The following is a 10,331-nucleotide window of genomic DNA, read 5'->3' on the forward strand; positions in this document are numbered from 1 at the left end:
AGGAGAGATAGGACTTCGAATTTCTCCTGAAGTGGCTAGTCTCATTAGTATTTATGGTAGCTTCTTCATACAATATCCTCGATTCACTTACATCCGCATCGGAGGTTTCCAAGATTGTCCTCTCATGTTGCCTCACTTTGTAGATGACAGGTTGGTACTTTCAGAAGTCTGCAGGCAAATTGGTCAAGTAAACAAAAAGTGCAGGAACAAAAGATCAATCCCTTTCCCAATCGGCATTGGACATTATAGTTGTTTTTCTTCTTCGGATGCTCAAAATATTGAGAGATCCATGGTGAACATAACTCTACGCTCTTTCTACAGTCGCTTTCCATTTGATGGTAGCGAGTATGTTAAAAATAACTTGGCACTTGGACCTGGCTATCTTCATTTTCCCACATTGGAAGATTATTGGGCAAATTGTGAGAATGATTTTGAAGTTAGAAAAAGGGACTGGATGAGATTTACAATACAACAAATCATTGATTACAAAATGGGATGGGATGTGACAGGCGTAATGGAGGACGGGTCAGACTTGATTGATCCTTACTTCTTTGAGCGGATACAATTACTAGAATTGCCATATATCAATTGGTCACTGCCAGAACTGAAAGACCTCAAGGAAAGGACTTTCTTTGTGATTCAACGAACTGAGACTTGGTTAAAGAATAAAGTCAAAGAAGCCACTACTACTACTAAGTCAACAAGAAGAAGTAGTGTAAATAATAATAATACTTCTCAAGAAGGAACATCAATTTCAGCCATTCCGTCCTCTATTCCTACATCCTCGGGCTCTTTGCATAGCACACAAGGGGGAGATGATGGTGAAGATCCAGATGAATGAGTTAACCTAGTTTCAGCATGTGAACTCAACGTGATCACTAGGAAGAAGAGATCAAAACCCAAGGAGAAGACCTTAAAGCCAATTCAACAAATGATTGATGAAGCTCCTAAGATGAAAGCTTTACCCTCATTTGTAGATGAGATGATTCAATCCATAGCATCTCCTTCACGCTCATTGTCTCCTGAAAGCACAGAAGCAATCCAAGAGGAGCCAATTGTAGAAAATGTGCATAACTTGAACTTATCATCTACAGTCTTACAGGTTCCTTCAGTAATCGGCTCATCCGCTAATATTTTAACATCTTGGTTACAACAAAGTTTAGAGAGAAAGAAGAAAAGGATGATTCAATTGGAGGCACCCAATCTAGATGTTGTAGCTGACTTAATGCACAGAAGTACAAAGATGAAGAAGACTAAAATGGATTCCAGAATAACAGTGAACCCTACTTCAGGTAATTTATCTGTTGAGATTGCACAACCAGTCATAGACAAGGACATAAATGAGACAAATGAATCTTATTTTAGCATCACTAAAGTGGATTTAGGCCAGACTACCCGTGAGGTGAAAGAACACAATTTTCAAGTGTCAGCTACTGTCCTAATAGAACAATCAAGGAGAGATAAGCAAGTTAAGAATCAACTCAAGTGTCAAGTCCAAGCTCTTTCTTCATGCATCAAATTGATGGTTGGTGACTCCTTTCCAGATCCTAGTTCATCCATAGAAAGTACAGAAGAGCCAAAGAAGATGTTTGATGAAGAAACCATTCAAAACATAGGAGAATGCCAAACGTATGGTAAGATGGTGAAAGCATGAAAGAATAGGCATCAAGCTTATTTTAGGATGTTCAAGGTACATTTACCAAAGTGGATCATATACAACAAAGCATTCAAAAAGAACTAGCAACTCTCAAGGAACAACAAAAATTCTGGAGAGAAATTGATGCCAATTTAGAAGAGATTAAAAGCATGGATAGCAATATAGTCAAGTCACGAAGGTTAATCAGCACTGGAGAAGAAGAACAAATTGATATATGGCTGGAAAATATCCAATGGAAGAATGATAGTATGAATGAACAATTGAGTGAAGGAGAACAATTCTTAAACTCATGCAAGTTACTAAAAAAGAGGGCCTTGGGAGAAATACCAATGATCCTAGAAGGTATTCCTATTAATGAACATACTCAAAATCCAGACATATCTTCCATCTTGAAATGCATAGAAACAAAAATCAACACCGAACTTGGCAGTAAACAAAGTTCAAATGCTAGTGTTATGATGAAATTGAGCAGTCTCTCAGTAGCATTGAACTCTTGTACTCAAAACTTGTCAGGTTGTGTCACAGAATTGGATGAAATTAGAAAGAGACATGAGTTGTGTAAGCTGAAGATGCAGAGTTTAATCGTTATTAAGAACAAAACTTTGGCTCAAGTCATCAAATCGTTCAGAGCGTACAAGGCAAACTTGACTCAGTTGCTGGTAGCACCTACAGATCAAGGAACGAGTTCAAAGAATTAAAAGTTAGAAGTATTTCTATCTAAAGTTGTCTTAGAATTTTATTGATGTAATTTGTAAAAAGGTCAACTTTAGAATTAACTCTAGTTTTCATTTTTCTAACCGTAGTTAAGCTTCAAGGGTTAGAGTTGGTTATGAATCATCTTCAAGTAGTCCAAACTCTAACTTTTTGGGTAGTTATGAACCCGAAAAGTTGGTTATTCTAGATTGGCTATAAATTCCTGGAGATCAATGTAATAAGGGACTTTTTGGACTTGGATATAGGGGGAACACTTATGCTCTGATCATAAAGCAATTTTTGGAAAGTGTTACAATTGTTATTTTTGTGTAATCAGTTATTTCTTTCTTTCTTGGTTCAAGAAATAAAAGGAAGTACATTTAGCGTTCTCTCTCCAAGGGTTCAAAATTGTTAAAGTGTTGATTCATCTATGATTACTTTCATGGTATGATATGAGTATTTGTGGATGATTGAATTAGCATTGTGTTGGTGAAAGTTCTCAAGTGTAGTCCTTGATAGCTCTCATTAATAGTTTACATCATTTTTATGAAAACGTTGGAGGCGTGTGGTGCATTCGCTGTCAATGGTTTTCCTTCCTATTTTCTAAGTTCTTCTTATCTTTATTGAAAAATCTAAAATTTCATCTTACGAGGGAGCTGCCCCTCTAAATGCAGAGGAAGGTTGGATATCAAGGGCCTATCCAACTGTTGTGAACGATTTGCCACATACACTCCGTTGGGAAATTTCTTTAGTGACAAATCTGTTTACCAACAGATTTTTGGCGACTCCACTGGGGAGACTAAACAGAAAGATTGACAGTCACCTGTGATGAAGTACAATGGTGCTTCCGCAAGAGAACATTTTTCTTGTTATCCAACTGAACATTGGCTTTCAAGACACCCAGGAAGATATCATCTCAGACTTGAACACTCTAGCCTGGAGGTGTAGACGAAGTGTACAGGAATATCATCAAGTTAATCAAGTTCTTGAAGAAGAAGAAGAGTTTGGAGAAATCTTGCGAAGAGCCCCTATTGGTCAGATAATTGTATTTATTGAAAGAATAGTGGTCATTCCAAGAAGAAACAGACAGAATCTTGGTCATATTCAAGGGAAAATAAATAATAACAACTAAGCTGGCTGATAAACCATACATTCAAGTTGATAGACAAAAGGGTTTGGTAGACGAAGATTTTGAAGCCCTTTGAAAGTTAGATTTTAAGCCAGTTACTCCTAAGAAGAAGAAAAAGGTCAAGTCTATTAGCAAGTCGTCTTCACCAAGTAAGGCTACTATTTCTCCTAGAGCCTTTCAAGCTTTGATTCTTCCAGATACTCTTGTACCTTTAGCTATAAATTTGCAGCCCTTGAATATCATTCTTCCGACTATGGCACATCAAGCACCGTAGCCACCAGTCCCATGGGAAGCTGCTATTGGCCCTCTAGACTTAGGGAACCAATTACATGACATGCCCGTTGGTTCTCGAAAAATTCTTCCCAAGTTTTCTAGTGACGGAAAAGTCACTATTGATCAGCATATAAGTGCTTTCTTTACAGCAAGTGGTGTTCTTGCAATCCAACATGAAGATGTTTCTATCCGTCTTTTTGTTGAAACACTCACTGAAGCCGCAGTTGAATGGTTTGGACAGCTACCGGTTGGATCAATTATGTCATGGGTAACTTTGATTCAAGCTTTTGAGAGGAGATTTAAGACTGCTAAAGATGAACATTTTCTCCTTTCCCAATTGACTCAGATGAAGAAGGAAATTCATGAGCCCATGCAAGAATTCATTGCTCGTTTTAATCAGACGGTGAATCGAATTCCTGTCAACAAAAGACCCACTGAAGAAAATCAAATGACTTTCTTCATTAGTGCTCAACCTTCTGACGTAAGCTTTCAAATATGAAGGACAAGAGCTACCAATCTAGCCGCCATGCAAACTTTGGCTATCGAGGTGGAAGATGACTTGCTTAGTTCAGGAAAATGGAGTCGTGATCTACAAAAGGGAAAAGGTCAGCAAACCTCTGTCTCTACCACTGATCCTTTATATAAAAAATTGGCTAATGATCTGTTACAGCTCAAAAAGCAGTTGCCTTCTAATCCTCCACCGCTATATCAAGATATTCCAAGGAGGAATTATATGCCATATCAAAAAAATAGACAAACTAAGTGGCTACCCCAATCAACACCGAGATTAGCCATTGAACATCCCTCATCATCTGGTAAACAGGCTGCTATATGTGATTTTCATTTAACAACAGATCATGATGGTGCAAGTTGTCCTGAGATGGCCAGATTCATGCAAATGCATTTGACTGCGGAGAAGATAGAAGAATATGTGGCTCCTGAAGATGTAACAGAACCCATTGTTGGAACCTCTTCTATTAACTTTCTAGAATATTAATCTGATGACGACAAAGCTAAAGATATTAACAATCATTCTTGCAATGCGGCTACACCAAGTTGGAGATAGAGATTGGAAGAAAAGTGGAGTAAACAAGCAAAGGAAAAAGCTTCTGATGAGACTGCTAAGAGGATTTTGTCTCGTAAGCATACTCTGGAAGAGCCTTCACAAGGGAAGGAAATAGATAAGTATAAAACATCTCCCATTGTTGAAGATTCTTTTGATTTTATTGATCATTGTAAAAAGACCAAAGTGCAAATTTCTCGATTAGACTACCTTAAGGCAAACCCTCATCAATTAGAAAGGTTGATTCGATGTGTTGGTAAAGGAAAACATTCACCGGAGATCACTATCAACCATGAATCAGAAGTTTCTCTAGAAGTTGAAGATAATTTGGAAGGGCCCATGATAGAGAAAGAATATTTTGTTGCAGCATCCTTGTCAGATAAACCTGAGCCTTTCTATGTTTCTCTTTATATAGCTAGATGTAAGTTAAGTAATTGTATCATTGATTCTGGTGCATCCGATAATGTTATGCCGTCAAAGGTAGCACATGCTTTGGGTCTTTCTCTGAATAAACCTTCTAGAAAATTGTATTCTATGGAGGCAAAACAAGTTCCGCTAGTTGGCCAGTTAAAAGATGCTCAAGTAGCACTTGCAGCACATCCTGAGAAGAAGTTAAAACTGAACATCTTGGTTGCTGATATTCCTTCTAGTTATGGGATGCTTTTGAGTAGAAGTTTTTGCAAAGATCTTGGTGGTGAAATCAAGATGGACATGTCTCATGCCCTTATCCCAATTGGAAATAAAAAGGTTAAGCTTGACCCTGAACCCAAAGCTAAATATACAGTTTTGAAATCAGATGATCCAAGAGCTGAAATATTGTATGTTGATATTGGGCATGGAACGTATATGATGACATCCACTGAAGAAGATGTAACTGAACCTCTCATGCCTGATATAACCAATGAATTATGGTCAATGGAGTTTGATGGAAGTTCTTCTTCTTCTGGTTTAGGTGTTGGGATAGTGTTGATATCACCCAAAGGAGAGAAATTTCCAAAGGCTTATAAGTTAGCTTTTGAGACCACCAATAATACCGCAAAATATGAAGCTCTTCTACTTGGTCTCGAGTATGCAAAAGAAAAGGGAATCAAGCAACTCAAGGTATCAGGACATGCAGAATTAGTTGTCAACCAGGTACGTAGACAATTTCAAACAAAGAATGCAAAATTGAAGGCATATAGGAATAGAGTGTGGGATGAGATTGAGCATTTTGATGCTTTTTCTTTATTTTTTATTCCTCGTGAACAAAATTCCAAAGCAAATTGTCTTGCAGTCTCTTCCTCTCTCCTTATTCCTCACCCTGAGTTCAACAGAGATGTTTATACAATAGAGATGATTCATAGACCCAGTGTGCCTGATAATGATCGACACTCGCAAGTTTTTGATGATGATGGGCAAATAATTGCATTTCTCGAGGGAAGGCCTCCATTTTCAGACCTGAAATTTGAAGGATCGCATAATCATGATGGAAAACTAGGAGATGATCCTGAGGTTATTCAATTGGAAGGTAATGTTATCCCGAGAGGATTAGTCACCCTAGAGAGTCTTTTTGATAAAGAAGACAAAAGGAAATAGAAAGCTGAAGACACTAAGCCTTCTAATTGTTCGGGTTATGAGAAAGTAAATATTAGTTCTGAGGAAAATCCCAATATGGTCCTGATAGGGAAAGATTTGACATCAGAGGAGAAAGAAGCCTTCATGAAATTATTGAGAGCCTACCAAGACGTTTTTGCTTGGGGTTATGAAGATCTAAAAGAATTCATGAACGGGAAATTTAAACATCAGATTCCTTTGAAACCTGGTTCAACTCCCTTTCGGCAAAAGAAAAGGCAATTCAATCCTAAGGTAGCTGATGCTATTTTCAATGAAGTTGATAAGATGCTTAAAGCAAAGATTATTTATCCCATTCACTATTCAACATGGGTAGCCAATATTGTTCCTGTTAGGAAAAAGAATGGTGAGATAAGAATATGTGTAGACTTCCGCAATTTGAATCAAGCATCACTTAAGGATAATTATGGGCTCCCTGTTATGGATCATGTTCTGCAATTGGTATCCGGCTCAGAACTGATGTCAATGCTAGATGGCTTCTCCAGTTATAACCAGATCAGTGTCGCACCTGAAGATCAACATAAAACAGCTTTTACCACTCCATGGGGTACGTTTGCCTACAATCGTATGCCGTTTGGTTTGATAAATGCTGGGGCCACCTTTCAATGCGCCATGGATCATTCATTCAAGGATTTCAAGAATAAGATCATTGTGATGTATCTTGATGATCTTACGGTGTTTTCAAAATAGAGAAGAGATCATGTGCATCATCTAGAAGCCATCTTACATCGATGTCGAACTCAAGGCATCTCACTGAATCCTAAGAAGTCTATATTTGGGGTGACAAAAGGTAAACTACTGGGGCATATTGTCTCCAAAGAGGGTATTTGAATAGATCCTGAATGGGTGAAAGCTATCCAACAGTGGTCACTTCCCATGAGTAAACCTGGAGTCAGGTCTTTCTTTGGGCAGATAAACTTTATAAGGAGATTCATACCAGACTTCTCTAAGATAACAAAGTCAATTGTGGATATTATGAAAGGGAATACAAATTTTAAGTGGACTAAAGAAGGTAAGGCTTCTTTTGAACAAATCAAGACTGAAATTGCTAATGCCCCTACCCTTTCTTATCTTGATTTTTCTAAGGATTTTCATTTGTATTGTTATGCATCCGAGAACACTCTATCTGCTATACTTACCCAACCTGACAAAGGCAATACCGAGGCCCCAATAGCATTCATGAGTATCCCTCTTAAGAAACATGAATTGAAATACTCTTTGATCGAGAAGAATGCTTATGCTCTAGTTAGAGCAGTGAAACAATTCAGGTTTTACATCCTGAACTCTCACTCCAAGGTGTTTGTTCCTGATTCAGCAGTGAATACTATTCTGACACAACAAGAATTTGGTGTGAACAAAAGGGCCTCCTGGATAGCTAAAGTACAAGAATATGATCTTGATATCAAACCTACAAAGCTTGTCAGGGGAAAAGGTTTGTGTAAGGCAATTGCAGAAGGATCTTCTAAAGGTGAAGAAGAGACAAAGGAAGAAATGCCTTTAGTTTTATTCATTAGCAATGTTGATGATTGGTTTTCAAATATTGCCTATTTTCTGACACATGGAGAATGTCCTGCTCATTTATCACCTAAAGAGAAGAGGACCTTGAAATTGAAATCTGCGAAGTATGTTCTCTCGGGTGACGCTTTATACAAGAAAGGAATAGACGGTACCTTTCTGAGATGTGTAGATTTTGAAGAAAGAAAGGAGTTACTTCAATTGTTCCATAATGAAGCATGTGGAGGTCATTACTCAGCATCAGTAACGGCTTACAAAATTTTGAGGAATTGTTTTTACTGGCCAGGGATGTTCAAGGATGCAAAAGAATGGGTTAAGAAGTGTGATTCTTGTCAGTACTTCAAAGGAAAAGTTCAATTAGCAGCATTGCCATTGAAGCCGGTAGTGATTGAAGAACCCTTTCAACAATGGGGTTTAGATTTCATCAGTCCTATCCATCCTTCTTCCACTGCCGGACACACTCACATTTTGATGGCAATCGACTATTTTACAAAGTGGGTCGAAGCTATTCTAGTCAAACAAACAACTTCATAAGTGGTATGCAATTTTATTAAGCAAAATATTTTGGTTAGGTTTGGAGTTCCTAACAAAATCATTACTGACAATGCTACCAACTTCTCCTCCCAGGAGATCTCCTCCTTCTGCTATCAATATGGAATCACTCTCTCTCACTCCTCAAATTATTTTGCCCAAGGGAATGGCCAGGCAAAATCAAGTAATAAAAATATTATGACCATTGTGCAGAAATTGTTAGATGTCAATCAAAGATCTTGGCATAAACATTTGTATGATGCACTTTGGGCAGATCGAACCACTAAGAAGAGAGCAACAGGATTATCTCCCTTTGAGATACTATATGGAACTGAACCAACTCTTCCTCTTCCTCTAGAATTATCGGCCTTGAAGTTACAAGGTGCTATTGAGAATCATGAATTCAAAGATGCTATTGAAAAACGAATATTGTATCTGACCAAGTTGGAAGAAGAGAGGGATCTGATTGTGAATAGAATTCAGGAACATCAAGCCCGTGTTAAGAAGTTATTTGATAAGAAAGCTAAGCAGAGGGTATTTCAAGAAGGTGATCTTGTCTTGCTGTGGGATAAACGTCGAGAACCAAAGGGCTTACATGGAACATTTGACTCCTTATGAAGAGGCCCTTTCCAGATTAAAGAGGTATGCGAAAAGAACTCTTTTATTTTGTCATACGTAAGTGGTACTCAGTTGCCCTTGCCTTACAATGGGCAACATTTGAAACATTATCATCAGTAAGGTGTCCAGTCTGCCACCTTGTACATATCTTAGCTAGGAGTTTTTGTTGTGCCTTCTTTTCTTTTCAGTTCAGTTGTGTTCCCGTTTTTGTTGTGCTTAGTCCCTTTTTCTTGGATTTATCTCCTTTTGGGGTGACTCTATAGCCCTTGTGATAAAGCACTATCATTTCTTAACTCTAGGTTATTTCAGCGTCCTGTATAGTCCTTGTCCCCAGATAGAGCCAGCTATTTCCCCAACATTTTACGGAGAGTTTAATTGTATTAATTAATTGAAAAGAGAGAGATTAATACTCAAGAAAATTCAAACTTCCTCTCTTCTCATACTTTTCTCTCTCCACGTACTAAAACCTTTAGAGACAAGTACGGGTTAAGGTTTTGGGTTTGAGTTTTCACTCTCTCTCTCCTCCAATTTTTCTCTCTCCACGTACTAAAACCTTTAGAGAGAAGTACGGGTTAAGGTTTTAAGTTTGAGTTTCACTTTTTCTCTCTCCACGTACTTGCCATACTCTCTCCCCGTACTCCAACTTTTTAACCTAATTCTAACCCGAACCTCCTAACCTAAACTTCAACTTGAAAATAACCATTGGCTGGAAATAAAGTTCACAGGTCAACCAGGATGAGTTTAAAGGTAATAGCAAGAAAAACAAGCACCAAGTTACATTAAAGTGCATTTGAGATGGAGAAATACAAGGATGGATGATTTCGTTTATATAAATATGAGTCCTCAAACAAATACACAGGAGTGTTGAGCAACTCTGCAGGCGGCAATCTCAGAAGATGGCTGAGCAGTTACAGTTTTGACCGTTCCCTCGTATTTATCGATGATGTCAATGAAAAATAGTGGTTTGAGTTCCTCCTATTCAAGGAAATCTTAGGATTGCGTAGTCTAGTTATTGTCACAACCTGCGACAAAGGCTTGCTGATAAGCACTGGTATTATTTTTTGTTACGAGGATAAAGAAATGAGAACACATGCAGGCAGCAAACCTTTTGTAGGCACGCATTCGGTCATCCTCGCCCAGACAAGGGTTATAAGAATTTGGTCTTCATTTCGCAGAAGTGTGCAGGAGAAATTGTTTGATGATTAGAAGGACCTCGTGAGACTTGTCTGGGACGTGCCACA

Source organism: Cupressus sempervirens, chromosome 8, assembly GCF_028749045.1.
Source record: "Cupressus sempervirens isolate cs-2001-9-10 chromosome 8, ASM2874904v1, whole genome shotgun sequence".
Lineage (NCBI taxonomy): Eukaryota > Viridiplantae > Streptophyta > Pinopsida > Cupressales > Cupressaceae > Cupressus > Cupressus sempervirens.